Source organism: Schistocerca piceifrons, chromosome 7, assembly GCF_021461385.2.
Source record: "Schistocerca piceifrons isolate TAMUIC-IGC-003096 chromosome 7, iqSchPice1.1, whole genome shotgun sequence".
NCBI lineage: Eukaryota > Metazoa > Arthropoda > Insecta > Orthoptera > Acrididae > Schistocerca > Schistocerca piceifrons.
The window spans coordinates 69,224,354-69,243,390 of record NC_060144.1 but is presented as its reverse complement, the minus strand read 5'-3'; positions in this window follow the sequence as shown (position 1 = coordinate 69,243,390).

The following is a 19,037-nucleotide window of genomic DNA, read 5'->3' as shown; positions in this document are numbered from 1 at the left end:
TACACCTCTGCAGCTATCACGCTAACTGCCGCCAACAAGAGCGGCCTCAGCACCGTTTGCTTACATACTTACCGGCAGACGAGACACGGAGAGCGTCTACGACACAAGAGGCAAAGACAAGTGTCGGTTTCTCATTTCCTATCAACGTGCGGCCACTAGAGATCAGGGAAGATGGGGGGCAGATTAGTAACACAGGCGTTCTTGTAGAAGCTATGGTACTGTACGTTGGCTTCTCGTAAGGTTTTAGTTATGACAGCGAAAAATTCACATAAGTAACCAATTTTTGAACGTTTCTTAAAGGCGAGTGGCAAGATCTGTTACATATTTTGCAAAATGTGTTACCGTTACAAGGAAGCGCCAGAGAAACTGGTGTAGGCACACGTATTCAAATACAGAGATATGTAAACAGGCAGAATATGGCGCGCTGTGGTCGGCTATGCCTATATAAAACAACGAGTGTCCATCACAGTTATTAGATCGGTTAGTGCTACTACAATGGCAGGTTTGAACGTGGTGTTATAGTCGACGCACGAGTGATGGTACACAATATCTCTGAGGTAGGGATGAAGTGGGGATTTTCCCCTACCACCATTTCACGGGTGTACCTTTAATATCAGGAATCTGGTAAAACATCAAATCTCCGACATCGCTGCGGCCGGAAAAAGATCCTGCAAGGACGGGACCAACAAGAGAGTCGTTCAATGTGACAGAAGTGCAAGCCTCTCGAAACTTGCTATAGATTTCAGTGCTGGGCAATCAGCATGTGCCAGTGTGCGAAACATCATCGATATGGGCTTTCGGAGCCGAATGCCCACTCGTGTACCCTTGATGACTGCACGACACAAAGCTTTACGCCTCGCCTGGCCCTGTCAACACCGAAATTGGACAATTGATGACTGGAAACATGTTGCCTGGTTGGACGAGTCTCGTTTCAAATTGTATGGATTGACGTGTACGGACATGAAGACAACTTCGTGAATCCATGGAGCCAGGCTGAGATTCACTGGGAGTGTCCTTAGAAAATGCAGTCCATTAACAAAGGAAGTGGCCTATACAACACTCGATCGGCCTATAATTGAGTATTGCTCATCAGTGTGGGATCCGTACCAGGTCGGGTTGACAGAAGAGATAAAGAAGATCCAAAGAAGAGATGCACGTTTCGTCACAGGGTTATTTGGTAAGCGTCATAGCTTTACGGAGATGTTTAGCAAACTCAAGTGGCAGACTCTGCAAGAGAGGTGCTCTGCATCGCGGTGTAGCTTGCTCTCCAGGTTTCGAGAGGGTGCGTTTCTGGATGAGGTATCGAATATATTGCTTCCCCCTACCTATACCTCCCGAGGAGATCACGAATGTAAAATTAGAGAGATTCGAGCGCGCACGGAGGCTTTCCAGCAGTCGTTCTTCCCGCGAACCACACGCGAGTGGGACAGGAAAGGGAGGTAATGTCAGTGGCACGTAAAGTGCCCTCCGCCACACACCGTTGGGTGGCTTGCGGAGTATAAATGTAGATGTTGATGTAGATGTCCGCAGGAGGCTGGTGGACGCTCTCTAATTGCGTGGGATGTGTGCATCTGGTGTTATAAGGAGCCCCTAATTCGTCTAGATACGACTCTAAAAGGCGACAGGTACGTAAGCATCCTGTCCGACCGCCTGCATCCATTCATGCCATTGTGCATTCGGACGGACTTGGGCAATTCCAGCAGGATAATGCTATACCCCGCACGTCCAGAATTGCTACAGAGTGGCTCCAGGAACATTCTTCTGATTTTAAACACTTCCGACGTCCACCAAACTCCCCAGACATGAAGATTATTGAGCATATCTGGGATGTCTTGCAACGTGCTGTTCAGAAGAGATCTCTTATGGATTTATGGACAGCGCTGCAGGACTCATCGTGTTATTTCCCTCCAGCACTACTCCAGACATTAGTCGAGTCCATGCCACGTCCTGTTGTGGTACTTCTGCGTGTTCGCGGGGGCCCTACACGATATTAAGCCGCTGTACCAGTTTCTTTGGCTCTTCAGTGTATTATAACCATCTCTTCTGGTTTACAACATCTTCACAGTGTCTGTATACACGGAAACAAAGCATGAAACAACTTCAGATGCATAAATTCGGATCAGTTACCCGTAAGTGGTATAAATTAATACTTACAAAAGATTACACATCAGTCAGATGCCTTGACATATCATATCAATATGGCAATCCATATAATACTTGAACTGCTGATCTTCTACACTTCTGCGCTACTCGTTACTGTTTAGACATTCATATTTTTACACTATTTGTTCTATGCTGTAATTGTTTTCGTTTTCACTATAAACTTTTTGAAACTGACTTTTAATTATACAGTAAAAATTTTATTGTGGTCTTCTGTGTACAGTCAGTCTTTACAGTACCATGAGACAACATTAGTTACATCTCTTCTTTGCTTTGTTCTTCAGAACAAACGTCTATGGTTGGATGCTCTTTGATATATTTTCATTTAGCTGATGAACAATTTTGACTGTGATTTCAATTCGAACACACAATCTATTGTGCAAGGATAACTGGTTGTTTCTTAGATGTTCAGAAGTTCAGATGACGCAGTAATTATATTGATTCCTTGATTGTTCTAATATATTATAAGGTCGAAAGAATCTACCTCATCCCAGAGTTGTCCTACTGTCGGGGTTTTGCCCAGGAGAATTAATCTCAAGAATGTTATTGTCCAAAAACCATTGCCCTAGGGATGCTGCATTATGGGAGGTTCATTGTCACACGACCACCGTTACCGAAATCTTCCTCTGTTGTACGCAGTTCACAGTTCAGCAAACCGTGTTCATTTCCTTCTGCAGTCAGCGTTTTCTTAAGTGCAGTAGGGAACCACACTGGAACACGCCCATAATGTAAAGCAACCTCCTCTGTACTTCAGTGTTCACATCAGACATCCTGGCAGGCGACCTTCTCCATGCGTTTGCCAAATTCATAACTTACATCGCGTTATCACTGGGTATAGCGTGAGTCATCACTCCAAATCGATAGTTTCCTGTCCTCCAATGTTGCAGTGGGTCGTTCATTGCACCACGTCTAGCGTCAATTAGCGTTAGCTACAGAACTATGTGACTTACAGGAAGCCGCTACCTACCCACATTCGTTGTTCTAAAGAGACTGTTTGTAGCCCTCTGGAAGTCGTGATTCATTTCGCTGATTTAATGCGATTTTTTACAACTAGCATAGGCCGGCCGAAATGGCCGTGCGGTTAAAGGCGCTGCAGTCTGGAACCGCAAGGCCGCTACGGTCGCAGGTTCGAATCCTGCCTCGGGCATGGATGTTGGTGATGTCCTTAGGTTAGTTAGGTTTAACTAGTTCTAAGTTCTAGGGGACTAATGACCTCAGCAGTTGAGTCCCATAGTGCTCCGAGCCATTTGAACCAACCATTTGAACAACTAGCATGTCCAATACGCAGCCCTCCGTCTCCATCAGTACATGAACTTGATTTAACTGCGGTTATTCCTTCTCGCATCCATTTGAGAAGAGCATCACCCAGGCAGCTTTAGACGGGTTGAAATGTCCATACCGAATTTGGTACTCGGGTGACTTCCATGGACTAGAATGAAGTTTTCTGTTGGCAGCGGGGTGTGCGCTGATATGAAACGTCCAGGCAGATTAAAACTGTGTGCCGGATCGATACTCGAAACTTCGCCTTTGGAGGGCAAGTGCTCTACCATCTGAGCTACCCAAGCATGGCTCACGACCTGTCCTCACAGCTTTACTTCCGTCAGTACCTCGTCTCCTACCTTCCAAACTCCGGCACACAGTTTTAATATGGCAGGAAGTTTCGTATCAGAGCACACTCCGCTGCAGGTTGAAAACTTCATTATGGAGACATCCCTCAGGCTGTGGCAAAGCTATGTCTCCGCAATAGCCTTTCTTCCAGGAGTGCGAGTTGTGCAAGTTTTGCGGAAGAGCTTCTGTGAAGTCTGCAAGATAGGAGACGAGGCACTGGCGGAAGTAAAGTTGTGAGGAGCGGTCGTGAGTCGTGCTTGTGTAGCTCAAATGGTAAAATTTGTCCTGATCCCCAAAAACCCGGGACGTTTGCGGGTGGATCAGGCCCGCCCGATAACCCTCTTCAACTATGATTATAAAATAGTGGCGCGAGCGGTAAACAGCCGACTATCGGTATTGCTGGCCACCATCGTCGCGAGCCATCAAAGTTGTCTTTCGGGTCGTACTCTCCTGACTCCCGTTGCTCAATATCGTGATTTAATTTAGATTGCTTCCACCATTCCCGTGCCAAGAGCTTTGTTTTCCATTGATTTTTACCAGGCGTTTGACTGCGTTAACCATGGCTTCCTTACGCGAGTATTGACGACTGTTGGTTTTAACGATGCTGCACGACGGCTGTTTTAGCTAATTAGTGGTATTCGGGCGTCCATTGACGTAAATGGCCGTCTTACTTCCCCCATCGCGGTGTGTCAGGTCGTCCTTCAAGGGAGTCCATTATCTATGTCGCTCTACGTGCTTTTTCTGGAACTACAGCTGCTCGTATGTGTGTATGGTCGCTGTTGGGAGACAGGTCTATCGTTCGTTCATATGCTGATGACGTTATGGTTCTTCTCCGTACCCATGATGATATACCATTGCTGAAGGAAGTTTTGGATGCCTTTTGCCGTCTTACGGTAGCACAGGTTAATGACCAGAAATGTTGCTTACTCAATTTGCGAGGATTTGATGCTGTTGAAATTCCATGGGCTTTGAAGGTCACCCGATATCGATCGTTAAGTGTTATAATTGACAGTTGTCCGTTAAAGATGGTTCCGATAAACTGGAAGTCTGTTACGGATAAGATTCACGGAGCCATCATTGAACACGAACGTCGCTCCCTCTCACTTCTTCATAAGGTCCAGGCCACGGCAACGTATGTGTTAAGTAAGGCTTCTTTTATTGCACAAATCTTTCCACTTTCAGCGATGATGTACTGCAAGTTTCAAAGTTTAACTGGCAGATTTATCTGGCGCACCGTTTTAACATGTCTACGCGTCCCCCTCCCCCTTCCCAGTCACTTACAGGTCGCCTTCATGACTATATCCGACCGGCGAGTTTAACACCTCCAGTAGATATTGGTATGATTAGTTACAAACTACTGCAAGTTAAGGAAATTTTTCTTGAAGTCAGTTATTTAGGAGTAAATATCCTTTCCCAGGCGAATCTCTCCCTAAATTGCTGTTAACCCGCTGGCCAGTTCTTCATAGTATTCCCCCCGTGGAAGCCCTGTCGCCAGAAACGAATTGTAAGATTGTTTGGTCCAACGTTAGCCTCCCGATTTTCCCGACGGAAGTGGCGTCCTCGTGGTACCAAGTTGTTCTTGATACTGTACCTACCAACGTGCGACATTCTCGTATTGGCCTCAATGTGACGGATCGCTGCAATCGTTGCCATGAAACTGATACATTATATCTGTTGTGGTTGGCAAGAGAGCCAACACCGTTTTACTAAAGGAGGCCGAAATGCACGCGTTTTAGCTCACGCAGGCTGGCGTGAGGTCTGGAACATGACAAGGAAATTAGAATTTAGAAAAACGGACGTAGCTGGTGGAATACTTAACTTTAATCCATTAATGATGAACGTCGATTTTGACGGTACATGATTCACAGTATCAATAGTAATTGATAATGGCGCCTTGCTAGGTCGTAGCAAATGACGTAGCTGAAGGCTATGCTAAACTATCGTCTAGGCAAATGAGAACGTAAGTAGGCAGTGAACCATCGCTAGCAAAGTCGGCTGTACAACTGGGGCGAGTGCTAGGAAGTCTCTCTAGACCTGCCGTGTGGCGGCGCTCGGTCTGCAAGCACTGATAGTGGCGACACGCGGGTCCGACGTATACTCGCGGACCGCGGCCGATTTAAAGGCTACCACCTAGCAAGTGTGGTGTCTGGCGGTTACCCCACAATATCATTGGTTGATCTCCTGCAGTCATGGCCATTGGAGATGGCTTCGTCGACAACTGGGTTTTCTGCTCAGTTCGTCGGTGGCGTTTGTCTCCGAGGAGATTCTCCTGCGTCCCGATTCATCTTTCTTTCCCCGATCGAAGAGTAATACCATCAGGCGGCTTGTTGGACATTATGTCCGCTACGTGACGGTGAGTGTATATGTCGCAGATCCGTGTGCCTCTTCCCAATATATGGCCACAGCCCATAGGAAGAGGCTCAGGATGCCACGTTTGAGCCGTGGCTGGCTCATGCTATGCGCTGGATCAAACCTTCGTTGCGATTCTGTGTTTAGTCTCCCGCAAAATCGCGATTATGCTGTTATTCTCTCCCTTTCCGAGTGGCAGCAGAGGTGTGTATCGATATTCGCACCTTGCACTATCTTTGACTTGGCGCTTATAGTCAGCCGCTGGGAGATGCGGGCAGTCGGTCGGTTGGCGTGGAGCAGCGAGGAATTCTCCACAGGACGTAGTTTGGTCGGGGCCGCTGGTGGTCTCTACACAGTGTTGGAGTGCGTGGGGCTGCTACCATTGCTACGAGTCTGACTCACCGACCCTGGACACAAAAGCTGAGTTTTGATTTAATCTACCAGCAAGTCAAGATTGTTCACATTGTGTCGTTTGGAGTTCGTTGTCGGCTGCTGGGATATTCCCGCGAGCGACAACGTGGTCTTCAAGTTGGAAAATTCTAGCCACCCTCTGGCAGAGTTTCACTGTATTGGGTTATTTGAATTGAAGTGCACCAGCGGAATGTTCTGCCTTGTGGCCGTTAACGTTCCGGTTACCTGTCCTGGCCGTTGACGTAAATTTCAGACAGTGTAGTTTCCTCATCGTGTTGTTGCTGTCCAGCATGGTGTGTAACTTGACAGCTCCATGTATGATTGGTTGTGGGCGCCAATATCTTCTACGTTGTTCCGTTGAACTCCCAGTTGTGTGCTGGTCGGGTGAACCAGAGATTATCTTGTCAGTGGGTCCATTGACTGTGTGTCGGTTGGGTTGTCGTCGGCTCGACAATGGTTGGCTGGACTGCCTGTCTCACCTAAGCGAACGTTTGTGTTTGAATTCCAGGCCGACTCTCGAACATCTGAGCGCCCTTGGGTGTGCTGCCTCTTTTTAAATATTTTCTTGTTGCTTGTACTTGTATGGCTTGTAGCCGATTATTTTTTAATTTTTTAAATTAAGGTTGTTTTGCCCTTAAGGTGTAAGATTCCTTAGACCTTCAGCCTAACTTAAAGAACTGTTTCACGTAAGACCTTTGGCATTTTAAAAGTTTTAATGTTGTTGAATTTTGAGTGCTGGGCTTTCAGGCGATTTTGAGTTTGAGTTGTTTTGCTCTTAAGGTCTTCAGCCTAGTTCAAAGAACTGTTTCACTTAAGGCCTTTGGCATTTTAAAAATTTTAATGTTTTTAAGTGTTGGACCTTCAGCCGATTTTGAGTTTGAGTTGTTTTGCTCTTAAGGCCTTCAGCCTAAATTAAATAACCGTTTCACGTAAGGCCTTTCGTATTTAAAAAATTAATGTTATGGAGTTTTAAGTGTTAGGCCTTCAGCTGATTTGAATTTAACGTGTTTGCTCTTGAAGTCTCTGATTCTTTGGGCCTTCAGCCTAACTAAGGAACCGTTTTAAGATAAGGCTTTGCCTTTTAAATTTCTGTTTTGGTTTTGTTTTGCCTAATTAAGAACTTTTTTACGTATGGCCTTAGTGTTCGTTTTTTTTGTTTTTAATTTAGTCTTGTTTAGCCTTAAGTGTTGGGCTTTGAGCCGATTTTGAATTCAAATTGTTAGCTCTGAAAATCTCACATTGTTTGGGCCTTCAGCCTAAATAAAGAACTGTTGTAAGATAAGGCTTGCTTTTTAAATTTCTGACAATGCTTGCGTTTTAAGTTATTGGCCTTCAGCCGTTTTTAAACTGAAGTGGCTTTCAGCCAGTAATTAAGTCCCAAAGGTTAAAGCTACGTGTTTTAAAAAAATTGGGTTTTTGTAATGTTTGATCAAATAATAAAGTTGTATGTTGGAGTGTAACTGACAGCCCCTTATTTTGGCCCCTTTCCACAATGCAAACTACCTGTTCTGTCCTGTGGGTTAAGCCGGTTGTCTCAACGTTATCGGGTCAGGTATTCTCACCTGCCTCAAGATAACTGGGTGTTTGTGTTGTTCTCATCATTTCATCATCATTCATGGAAGGGACGAGATTGGACTGAGCAAAGGTTGGGAATTTGCACGGGTGCTGATAACAGCGCAGTTGAGCGCCCCACAAACCAAACATCATCATCACCATCATCGTCATCAACAACATTATCATGAGCTTTTTTCTAACATGCTGTTTCTTTATTTTCATCGACAAGGAGTTGGCTGAGTTGAAATCACCCCTTTTTATGGACACTCTTGTTTGGATTTAAATGTAACATAATGTAGAGGTGACGGAGGAACGAAGGCGTGGGCACGTTAAAATTAACACCATATTCCTCCATTACGTTTTTCTGATGTAATCCTTTTGTTTTTGTGGAAATGACTTCCATTTTCTTATCTTAATTGATTGCCTAAAATAAGTACTTTGGAAGAAAAAAAAAAGAAATAGCGGCAAGCGTTGCCAAATGTAAACTCGAATCGTGAGTTCGAGTCCACGTGTTGCTTTATGTTTAAATCCGAATTGTGGCTGTCCCGAAAAGGTATCAATTTGATGGAACCTTAAGAATGTTAAAAAAGAAAAAAGGTGGCTGGCGTTGCTACTTACTTGGATCACGGGGGCCCGGGTTCGGATCCCGGCAGGATTGGGGATGTTTTAAAAAAAAAATGGTGATCGTCGTACATTCTAGACTTGTAGTCGGGTGTTCGCGTCCAATTTTTATGCCACATTTCGGCCCTCGTCTAGGGTTGTGAGTCTGATTGAGCATCGAGGATTAAAAAAAAGCGGTAGAGCACTTGCCCGTGAAAGGAAAAGGTCCCGAGTTCGAGGGGAAAAAAAAGGTAGAGCACTTGCCCGCAAAAATCAAAGGTACCGAGTTCCATTCTCGGCTCTGCACACAGTTTCAATCTGCCATGAAGTTCCATGGACTAATCCATGCTCTAAGTCAATGATCTCTATTAAGCAACCCATCCAACCCATTCCGTTGTTACCGCTTCTCTACTGACTACAAATACTTCTGAACTCGTTTTTTACTGGCGAATCAACTCCGCATTACAGCTGAGTTTCTGAGCTGAGTTTCTGAAGACATTGGATCAGATAGTTTATGTAACGACGTGATTAATACTTGATTTTTTGTAAGCAGAAATTTATACCAAGTGTGTATAATTGAATGTACTTCAAACATTTCTAAGTGTTTCATGCTTTTGATGTATATAGATACTGTGATGATAGTGTACACAGAAACACGTAGTTATAATAAAAGACAAGCGAGTCGCACATATAAAAAAGTAATTCTTCGTTTGTTTGCTGGTACATGTCTGCTGTCCTGATAGAACTCACATAAAATAACGTGGCCCCTGTACTGAAACGAATTCTCTTCGTGAGTCCTGGTTGATCCATCCTCTTCTTCCTTAGGGCCAGGTGCCCAGCTGGTGCCTCGATTTGTGTGCTAGAAGCGTTCTCATTGGTGCATCTTCACTAAGTAGCAGAGCACCACAGTCTTTGTGCTCCATATGTTCAAGGAAAAAATGGTTCAGATGGCTCTGAGCACTATGGGACTTAACATCTGTGGTCATCAGTCCCCTAGAACTTAGAACTACCTAAACCTAACTAACCTAAGGACATCACACACATCCATGCCAGAGGCAGGATTCGAACCTGCGACCGCAACGGTCACGCGGTTCCAGACTGAAGCGCCTAGAACCTCACGGCCACACCGGCCGGCTATGTTCAGGGAAAGATGATTGTAGTGAGGAATATATAATTATATACAATGCCTTTAAGTTGAAGTCGAATGAGGTAATTCCTGGTCTTGAGAGGCTTGTAGGAACCGCTAGCTATTCCACTCACACAACAATGGAGAACGGTTCACTGCTTTGGGAAAGATATGGAAGAAAATTCTATATTTCGTTCTCTTTTTTAACCCTCAGACTTGTTTGATGCATCCCGCCCCGTATTCCTCATCTGCACCAACCTTTCATCAGAGTAACGCTTGCAACCTCAATTATTTTCTAGATGTACTTCAGTTTGTGTCTTCCTCCACAGTTTTTACCCTTCGCAGCTCTCTCTAGCACCATGGAAATATTGCGTAATGTTTTAACAGATGAGCTATCATCCTATACTTTCTTCTTATCACGGTCTATCACGTATTGCTTTCCTCGTCGACTCTTCATACATTATCAGTCCATCTAATTTTCAACGTTCTTCTGTAGCATGACATCTGAAAGACATCGATTCTCTTCTGTTAAGTTTTTCCCACAGCCCATGAGTCACTACCATACAATGCCGTGTTCCAAACGTATATTTTCAGAAATGTCTTCCTCACTTGAAGGCTTATGTTTGATATTAGTAGACTTCTCTTGGCCAGCAGTGTCCTTTTTGCCAGTGCTAATCTGCTTTTTATGTCCTCCTTCCTCCGACCGTCATGGTATATTTTGCTGCCTAGATAGCAGAATTCCTTCACTTCATTTATTGCGTGATCACCAATCCTGATATTATATTTTTCTCGCTGTCCTCATTTCTGATACTTCTCATTGCTTTCGTCTCTCTTTGATTTACTCTCAGTCCACATTCTGCACTCATTATACTGTTTATTCCATTCAGGAGATCCTACTTACATAATATTGACAAATACGTTATCAGAGAAGGCATAAAACTTCCACGTGACACTTATTCCATACGTAAGATTGCCATTACCCTAGTAGAAACGTTGTACGCTGCACTATGTTCTTCTGGTAGTTTGTGGCTAGCCTACTTTTCCTTACTGCATCGTTTGTTTATGCGACTATTTCTTTTTGGGTAATCTAGTGAAAAAGTATTGACTTCGAAAGTGTATATTTGTCGAACTGTTGGTCATACCGATGAAACGTGTTAATACGACTGTTCGCAGTCGCATGAGCTGTAGCTTGTAAGTTATGCCATGCGATATATGGCATTGTGCGTAGACTTCATCTGTTTAACTGCACTTTCCCTAACATAAGATGGCCGTTCAGAACAAAGACCAATGGCTAATGTTGTACCATCTCCGTCCGAGAATCTGAGAAAATTATGGTTTTAGATAAAACGTGCAATCGTTAAGCAGTTCTAAAGCTTCTATTCAGTCACTCGTTGAGCAGTGTGGTGCGGCGGTAGAAGGTAGCGAAAAGAAAGCCGAACTTTACAATTTTGCATTCAAGAAATCGTCACACATGATAATTCTACAAACATGTGTTGTTTGGCCATAGCAAAGATCCTCGTATGGAGAACATCGTAACATGCAACCCTGGCGTAGAGAAACAACTGAAACAGCTGAAAACCAGTAAGTTATCACGTGCAGAAGGAAGGAATTCGGTTTTACACAGAATATCCTAAGGGCATAGTTTCTGAAAGTGGGGTCCACGAAACCCTGGGGGTCCCAGGATCTAGCCAAGGGGTCGGCGAAGCCTAAAAATTGAAATGTGCTGTAATATAGTTTAAAGCTGTTATGCAAGAAGTATATCTTCTGTTATTAAAAAGAAAGAAATTATAATATACACATACGTTTGCAAATTTAAATGTTTTCCTCCTTTACAAAATTTCTACCCTGAAGCCGGTGAACCGTTACATAGGACTACTTATAGTGAGTGAAATTCCTTCTTTGTTAGAGCACCTTTTCAAAAGCAATTGTACATTAACTGCACAGCGCCTCTGAATTTCGGCCGGCCGCGGTGGTCTAGTGGTTCTAGGCGCTCAATCTGGAGCCGCGTGACCGCTACTGTCGCAGGCTCGAATCCTGCCTCGGGCATGGATGTGCGTGATGTCCTTAGTTTAGTTAGGTTTAAGTAGTTCTAAGTTCTAGGGGACTGATGACCATAGATGTTAAGTCCCATAGTGCTCAGAGCCATTTTTTAAACCTCTGAATTTCATGTAATACATTTTCAAGTGCCACAAAGCTCCCACCACTACCACCAATTCCAGTTTCATTTTTCTGTTTTGTTTTCAATTTGTACTCACTCCTTCATATACAGAGAAGGTTTAGCAGCGAGAAAAACGTCTGAGAATTTGAAATGTGTTATGGATAAAGTAGCAAAACCTGTTAATTTTATTAAATCACATCCTCCAAATCCTCGACTTTTCACAGCTTTATGTGAGGAGATTGGCAGTGAACACACTCAACTTTTCACACATACTGAAGTGCGTTGATTCTCAAGAGAGACGTTTGAGCTGCGTGATGAAATGCGCTTCTTTCGTTTAGACAATCAAAATCGTTTTTCAGGTTGTGTAAAGTGGCCTATTTGCTGGATACTTTCTCCTTTCTCAACGAGGACAGTTGGACACTAAAGTCGACGCCACAATTAGCAAACTGCAGTTGCGAGCAGTACGAGCACAAGATAGTAACTGTTCATGGTGAAGAACACTCTCCTGAAGTGCAAAAAACACTTGTAGGACATTTGAGAACATTAGCTACAAGTTTTAGAGAATATTCCTCCGTCCCACAACCTGGTAATTGTTGAAATGAAAATGTTTTCACTAATGTAGAATCCATGATATACAAGATATGAAGCTCTGTGACACAGAACGAGAACAGCTGTTGGAACAATCCTGCGATACTTCACTAAAAATGTTTTGAAAAAAAATGAACTTCGTATATTTTGGTTGCGTATGCGCTGTTGGTATAAAGATTCAACTAAAAATGGAAACTTCGTCCACTGAGCAACAATTATGTCTCTTTGGAACAAATTATTTACTGCATTAAATTTCTACTTTTCTTAATCTTTTTCTTGTCAATTGTAATTGTAACTAACACTTTTTTTTAATATCATGTGAAATTTAAGACACCATGCAAGGGGTTCATATAACAGGGGGGGAGGGGGGGTCTGCGTTATCGGAAAGTTTGGAAAGCACTGACGTTCAGCATTGGCCCCTTGCTTAGTTAGCAGTTATCGAGAATCTCTCGACCAGTGTAAAGACCTAAGCAAGTGGAAGAAAGTACAGGTGGCTCCTGTATATAACAGGAATGAAAGAACTGACCCGTAAAATTATAGGCCAATACCCCTAACATCGTTTTGATACATAATTCGTGAACATATTCAAAGTTCTAGTGTAATCAACTGGAGTGCCAAAGAAACTGTTATAGGCATACGTATTCAACTAGAGAGGGATGTAAACAGGCAGAATACGGCGCTGCAGTCGGCAACGCCTATATAAGACAAGTTTCTGAAGCAGTTGTTAGATCGGTTACTGCTGCTGCAGTGGCAGATCATCATCATTTAAAAGGGTTTGAACCTGTTATAGTCGACGCATGAGCGATGAGACAAGGCATCTCCGAGGTAGCGATGGAATGGGGATTTCCCCGTACGACCATTTAGTGAGCGTACCGTGAATATCAGGAATCCGATAAAACATAAAATCTCGCTGCGGCTGGAAAAATATCCTGCAAGAATGGCACCAACGACGACTGACGAGAATCGTTCAACCTGGCAGAAGTGCAACCTATCAGCATAATGCAGCAGATTTCAATTCTGGTCCATCAACAAGTGTCAGCGTGCGAAACATCATCGATATGGGCTTTCGGAGCTGAAGGCGCGCTCGTGTACCCTTGATGACTACACGACACAAAGCTATACGCCTCGCTTGGGCCCACCAACACCGACATTGGACTGTTGATGACTGGAAACATGTTGCCTTGTCGGTCGAGTCTCGTTTCACGTTGTACCGAGTGGATGGACGTGTACGGGTATGGAGACAATCTCATGAAGCCATGGATCCTGCATGTCAGCAGCGGACTGGTCAGGCTGGTGGAGGCTCTGTAATTGTGTGGGGCGTTTGCAGTTGGTGTGATATCGGATCACTGATACGTTTAGATGCGACTCTGACAGGTGGCCCGTACATAAGCATCCTGTTTACCACCTGTATCCATTCACGTACAAATGGACTTGGACAATTCCAGCAGGACAATGCAACATCCCACACGTCCAGAATTGCTATGTAATGATTCCAGGAACACTCTTCTGAATTTAAACAGTTCTGCTGGCCACCAAATACCCCAGACATGAACATTATTGAGCATTTCTGGAGTGCCTTAAACGTGCTATGCAAAAGAGATCTCCACCCCCTCTTAAGGATTTATGGATAGCCCTGCAGCATTCATGGTGTCAGTTCCCTCCAGCACTACTTCAGACATTAGTCGAGTCCATGCCACGTCGTGCTGCGGCATTTCTACGTGCTCGCGGGGGCCCTTCACTATACTAGGCAAGTGTACCAGTTTCTTTGGCTCTTCAGTCTAAATTTCCTAGAGACCGAAAATCTTATGTCCACAAATCAGCATCTTTTTAGAAAGCAACTCTCGTGAGAAACAGCTTTCCGTTATCTTACATGATATACTGCGCTCTACAGATAAGAGTACGAAGCGGATTCCATGTTTTTAGATTTCCGAGAAGCATTTGCCACGGTGCCCCACTGCACAGTATTAACGAATATACGAGCATACAGAATATGTTTCAAGATATGTGTGTGGCGCGAAGACTTCTTAAGTAATAGCATCCAATACGCTGTCCTCGAGGGCGAGCGTGCTTCAAAAAGAAGGGTATCGTCAGGAGGGTCGCAGGAAAGTGTGATGGGGCCGCTCTGATTCCCTATAAACATAAATGATCTGAAGGACAGGTTGACTATCAGTCTGCGGTTGTTTGCTGTTGATGCTGTTGTGTACGGGAAGCTGTTGTTGTTAAGTGGCTGCAGGTGGTTATGAGACGATATGGACGAAACTGTAGTTGGTTTGATGAATGACAGGTAGCTGCAAATCTAGAAATATGTAAGTTAGTACCGAGGAGAAGGAAAAACAAATTCGAAAATTCTTAGTGTGCTGCTTCGTTTAAGTATCTGGGCGCAACGTTGCAAAGCGATATGAAATGGAACGAGCTTGTGAGGATGGTGATAGGGAAGGCGAATGAGCGTCGACTTTGGTTTATTTGGAGAATTTTGGGAAAGTGTGGTTCATCCATAAGGAGAGCACACGTAGCACGCTACTGCGACTCATTCTTGTGTATTGCACGAGTGTTTGGGGCCCGCACCACGTCGGATTAAAGGAAGCCATCGAAGCAGTTCAGACGCGGGAGGCTAGATTTGTCACCGGTAGATTCGAACAAAAGGCGAATATTACGGAGATTCTTCGGGAACTGGAATCGGAGTCCCTGAAGGGATGGCGACATTCTTCTCGAGGAACACCGTTCATAAAATTTTGGGAACACGGAATTTAAAGCCGACTGCAGAACGATTTTACTGCAGACAATATACATTTTGGCTAATGTCAACGAGAAATTAGGGCTGATACGGAAGCATGTAGACAGTTTATCTCTCGCTTTACGGAAATTTGTAGGGTACCCTCCGTTACCTGCCGTATGCTGGTCTGCGAAGCATGTACCTTGATGCAGATGCAGACCACGGTGTCTATTTTGGTAAGACCTAAGTTCTTTTATGCCCTACACATTGAAATCTTTACACCACAACAACCTCTGCACGCAACTAGAAGATGGAGAACAAAGTAGCCGAGACCACTGAAAAGGGAAAATAGCGCGAGATAATACGTTTTCTGCATCTGAAGGGAAACAACGCAGCAACAACCCTGAGTTGATGTAAGTGTACAGCAAAAAGGCACCATCACATTAGTTACGTCGTGCAGACCCTTCCTGTGTGATCGAGGAAGCCTGAATGACGAAGAAGGAAGTGGCACATCAACTCTCTGGGAAGAACTGAGAGTCGCAAGAGGAGTGGATGCCTTGGTACTGGAACACCGCCGTATAGTGGTAAGAAGTGAAAATCAATCCTGCATCAGTTATTCACATCGTGCACAACATTTTGAACATGACCAAAGTCACCGCCATCTGGATTTCACGACTGCTCACAACCGTGCTAAAACACACACACACACACACACACACACACACACAGAGAGAGAGAGAGAGAGACAGAGAGAGAGAGAGAGAGAGAATTTCGCTTCAGCCTCGTTTAATTTTTCGTTCTCGCTCAGCGATCTACCATCAGAAAACTGGTTTGATGCATCTCTTCACACTACTTTATCCTGCGAATTTCTTGATCTCTGCATTTGTATTCCAACCTTCGCCCATGTAAACCGTCTTACTCTAGTTAAATCTTCACTCTGCTCCCCAATTTTTGACACAGATTTTTAGGTTAGTGCACCCCTCCATCATCACGTTGATCAGTTCTTGATGCTTCACAGTGAATCCCATCAACGACTACCTTATACAATAAATTTCTATTCTCTTCGGTTCTATTTAGAATTACATCGTTGGTCATTAAATCTCCATATCACATTTTCAGCACTTTCTCTACCGTCTATCTCAACTGCATCTATTCTCTTCTGACCTCAATTGTTTATCGTACACGTTCCACTTGCATACAAGCCTACACTCCATACAACTATCTTCACAAAAGACTTCCTAGCATTTAAATTTATCTTCGATGTTAGCAAACTCTTTTTTTTTTTAGGTATGGTTTTCCTTGTTATTTCTAGTCTGGTTTTTAAATCCTGCTTTCCTTAGCCATCGACACATATTTTGTTGCCAAAACAGAAAAACTAGTCTACCACTTTTACTGTCTCGTTTACTCATGTATCGCGTAATTCATTCCTTATATATTGCACTACCCTTGTTTTACATTAGCAGATGGTAATATTATAATGTCCATTATATACACGGTGCATTCATTTCAGGCGCTGTCCCAAATTCCTTGCCATCGTTCATAAAAGTATGATGTCACTGGCAAATCTCAAAAGTGTCTGTTTCTTTTCCCTCTTTTTCTTTTCAATCTAATAATTGCAGTCTGGTTTCTGTACAACCGGTATACGTCCTTCAGCTCCCTGTATTTTATCCGTGCTACATTCAGAGTTTCAAAGAGTGTTTTCCCGCCTACGTTTTCAAAAGCGTTCTCTAAGTGTACAAACGCTATAAACGTGGGTTTGGCTTTCTTTAACATAGCTTCTAGGGTCTGTAGTAGTTCAGCACTGCCTCGCGTGTTTCTGTCTTACACCAGGATCCAAACTGATCTTCCCCGAGGGCGGCTTCTGCCAGTTTTTTCCATTCTTCCGTAATTTTTTTTCGAAATTGTGGATTTCGAATAATTTAAATGTCTGTTCATTTCAGCCTCTGTGCATGTCTCCCACAGAAGACGACAAGATGTCATACATACCGAAGAACATGACCTAATTGGCCAAAACCTTGTCACCAAGGAAGCGTTAATGTTGATTACTGGCTTTTTTACTCATTTTATAAATCGAAGCCATACTGTTAGCAAAAATAACAGGGATGGAACTGTAGTGAATACAGATAAGTTGCACGCAGGATGCTACGCACGCAGTGATGCACTCCCTTCCGCTACGCACGCTGAAATAGGCGTTACGGCTATGGCACCGCATTCAGGTATCGATCGCTCAGAGACATGATTTCAATGTAACTAAATGAGAAGCACCGGTCGTCTTCGCAAAGGATTTCCCAGCACGAGAGCCGACAAAGTGAGGGTGGAAGCCGCACATCGGCATCTGGCGAATCCGCTTTGCTGTTTCGCTGTCAAAGAGAGTTGCGCCCTCATTTACTTGACAAGCAGGGGGCGCGCCCTTCAAAAGACCTTTGCATGTCACACAGAAGAGTTTGTCAGCATTTCATGAAAATGTTGGCTGCTCTGTGTTAAACTTCATATTCCTGTTACTGAACAGAACTTCATTTTGAAACGACTGCTTTCACCTCTAGACCACTTACCTTGCAACTCAAAATTTCACTCTCAAATAGCAGTGCACATTGCTTCATGTAATTCGTCGCAGACGCCGTCGATCACATCGCCTTTCGAAGGGGAATCGCGTAGGTATACTGCACATGTCGAATAGATCCTTAACCTTAATTTGTGTACACATATAGAAATACCGTTAAGATACATCAGGCCTTTGCATTTTTGCCTCAGAACTGAATTAAAATTAGAGCCCCAACAACTGGTTCTAAGCAAAAGCTTCCTAAAGATTTCCTACTGTTGTAAGATAAATGCTAGAACAGGAATTTTCCTAATTTGGACTTGCTCTGCCCCACTACCAGCTCCCCTCTTACTTGGCAGAAAACACTCTTTTTCTACAGGAAACGAACCTGTATTGATATTGCAATACGAAATCGTCACACCTCCCAAACAAACACAAGCATGCTACATTTAGATCCATGTTGACAAATGCATAAACCATCCCTTAAAAACGCTAAGCACTAACACAACATATAGATATCACCAATAGAATGGATATTCAGTAAAATAAAATGACAAACTATCCTACAAAACCCAACCCAACATAAGTAATAACAGCACTACACGAAAACAATTGACTCGACACAAACCTGCACATGCATTCTCTACTCAAACTCAGCATGCCGGCCAGAGTGGCCGAGCGGTTCTAGGCGCTACAGTCTGGAACCGCGCGACCGCTACGGTCGCAGGTTCGAATCCTGCCTCGGGCATGGATGTGTGTGATGTCCTTAGGTTAGTTAGGTTTAAGTAGTTCTAAGTTCTAGGGGTCTGACCTCAGAAGTTAAGTCCCATAGTGCTCAGAGCCATTTGAACCAAACTCAGCATCACCACGAACAGTCGAGCTGTTTAGAAACATTAATATGAAAGTAATTTCCTCCGCAAACAACAAACTTGGACACTACTTGCCTCACACAGTAACTATTAACACCCCACTCACAGGTACAATCGAATATATAAATTACAGTATAACGTTGCTCTGCTTAGGCAAATCAGGAAGGACTTTTCATATTGTGTTACAAACAACACACTGATGCTTTCTTAGCAGCTAACTATATGTTTGTTAACACACACACACTAAGTGACATCCACATAAATTAATTGTACAACACAATGAAACTAATCGTACAAGACTTGAACTGCCATAAAAATTATAAATACTGTTTCACAAAGAAAAATTTCCAGGTAACGTGTTA